This window comes from Penaeus monodon, chromosome 23, assembly GCF_015228065.2.
Source record: "Penaeus monodon isolate SGIC_2016 chromosome 23, NSTDA_Pmon_1, whole genome shotgun sequence".
In the NCBI taxonomy this organism is placed as follows: Eukaryota; Metazoa; Arthropoda; class Malacostraca; order Decapoda; family Penaeidae; genus Penaeus; species Penaeus monodon.
The window spans coordinates 2187060-2189400 of NC_051408.1; the positions used below are offsets into that span (position 1 = coordinate 2187060).

At 57.8% G+C, this 2341-nt stretch overlaps 1 protein-coding gene across 1 annotated transcript in view; it reads right to left on the reverse strand.

The window, feature by feature from the left end:
- LOC119587673 (nascent polypeptide-associated complex subunit alpha, muscle-specific form-like) overlaps positions 1–2341 on the reverse strand; it is a 31190-nt gene that overhangs the window by 17449 nt on the left and 11400 nt on the right. The window lies entirely within an intron of this gene.

Consider the following 2341-nt stretch of genomic DNA (forward strand, 5'->3'; position numbering starts at 1 on the left):
AATTTTGGGGGGGTTGGGGGGGGAACCCCTTTTTTTTGGTGGGGGGGGGGGGGGAAACCCCCCGGGGGGGTGCTTGGGGGGTTTTTAAGGGGGAAACCCCCTTTTTTTCCCCGGGGGAAAGGGGGTTTTTTTAAAAACTTGGGGGGGGGTGGGGAAAAAACTTAAAAACTTAATGCTTGGGGGGGCCCCCCAAGGGGGGAAATTTCCCCAAAAAATTTAAAATTTCCCCCGGGGGGGGAAAAACCCAAATTTTTGGGTTTTCCGGGGGGAAAGGGTTTTTTTTTTGGGGGGGTTTCCGGGGGGAAGCCCCTTTTTTTTTTGGGGGAAAAAAGGGGGGGGGGGGTTTTTTTTTTTCCCCCCCTTTGGGGGGGGGAAACCCCCGGGGGAATGGCCCAACCCAAAAAAAGGGGGTTTCCCCGGGGCCCCAAAAAGGGGGGGAAATTTTAATTTTTCCCCGGGGTTTAATTTTGGGCCCCCCCAAAAAAACCCCCCAAAAAAAAGGGGGGGCCAAGGGGGGGAAATTTTTTTAAAATTCCCCCGGGGGGTTTCTTAAAAGGGGCCCCCGGGGGGGGAAAAAATTCTTTTGGGGGTTTAATTTTTAAAAAACTTTACTTTGGGGGGCCCCCCCGGGGGGGGTTTGGGGGTTTTTTTTTGGGGGGGTTTTTTCCCCCCCCGGGGGGGGGGAAACCCCCTTTTTTTTTTCCCCCGGGGGGGGGGGGGGTTTTAAAAAACCCCCGGAAAAAAACCCCCAAGGGGGGGGCAATGCTTTTTAAAAATCCCGGGGGGGGTTTTTTTTTGGGGGGGGGCCCGGGGGGAAAAAAATTTTTGGGGGGGGGGGAAAACCCCCCGGGGGGGCCCGGGGAAAGGGGGTTTTGGGGAACCCCTTAAAAAAGGGGGGCCCGGGGCCCCGGGGGGAAAAAAGGGGGGGCTTTGGGGGGGCCAAACTTCCAAACCCCCTTTTTTTTTGGGGGGCCCCCCGGGGAAATTTCCCCCTTTCCCCAAATTTTGGGGGGGAAAAAAAAACCCCCCCTTTTTTTTTGGGGGGGGGGGGGGGCCCCCGGGTTTTAAAAAATTTTTTTAGGGGGGGGGGGGGCCCAAAATTGGGAAAACCCCCGGGGGGGGGAAAACCCCCCCCAAAAATTGGGGAATTTTTTTGGGGGGGAATTTTTAAAAAGGGGGGGGGGGCCCCCCGGGTTTTCCCCGGGGGTTCCCAAGGGGGGGGGGGGTTTTGGGGGAAAAAACCTGAGGAGGGAAAGGGGGGCCCCCCCCCGGGGGGGGGGTTTTGGGGGGGGGGGGCCCAAAAAGGGGGGGGGTTTTTTTTTTTTTTTGGGGGTGCCCCCCCTTTTTTTTTTTGGGGGGTTTTTGGGGGGCCCCCGGGGGGTGCTAAGGCCGGGGAAAAGGGGGTTTTTAAAAGGGGGGGAATGCTTTTTAAAAAAGGGGGGGCCCCCGGGGGGAAATTTTTGGGGAAATGCTACTGCCTGAGGGGGGGAATGCCTTTTGGGGGGTTTTTTCCGAAGGGGCCCCTTTGGGGGGGGGGGGGAAAACCCCCGGGGGTTTTTTTTGGGGGGCCCCCGGGGGAACCCCCGGGGGGGGGGGGGTTTCTTGGGGGGGGTTTTTTTTCCCCGGGGGGGGTTTAAAATTTAAAAAGGGGGGGGGGGGGGAAAACCCCCGGGGGGGAAAGGGGGTGGGGGGCCCCCCTTTTAAAGGGAAAAAAAGGGGGGGGGGAAAAAATTTTTTTCCCCCCCCTTTTTAAAGGGGGTTTTGGGGGGGGGGGGTTTTGGGGAACCCACTTTTGGGGGGGGGGGGGCCCCCCCCAGGATTTTTTTTCCCCCCCTTCTTGGGGGGGGGGTTTTTGGGGGGGGGGGGGAAAAAAAGGGGGGGGTTTTTAAAATTTTTTTGGGGGTTTTGGGGGAAAAAAGGGGGGGGGGTTTTGGGGGGCCCCTCTTGGTTAAAAAGGGGGGGAAAAGGGGGCCCGGAAATTTTTGGGTTTCCAAATTTGGGGGGAAATTTTTTAAAACCTTTTTAAAAAAACTGCCCGGGGGGGAAAAAAGGGGGGGGGGCGGTTAATTTAAAAAGGGGGGGGAAAAACCCGGGGGTTTTTTTGGGGGTTTTTTGGGGGGGGGGGGGCTAATTTCCCAAAAAAAATTGGGGGCTTTTTTGGGGGGGGGTTTTTTTCCGGGGGGTTTTTGGGGGGGGGGGGTTTTTGGGGGGCCCCCCCCTTTAGGGGGGTTTTTTTTCCCCTTTTGGGGGGCCCCTTCTTAACCCTTTAGGAACGGGTAATCTTGGGGAAGGGGTAATCTTGGGGGGGGGGCCCCCTTTGGGGGGGGAAAGGGCCCCTTTT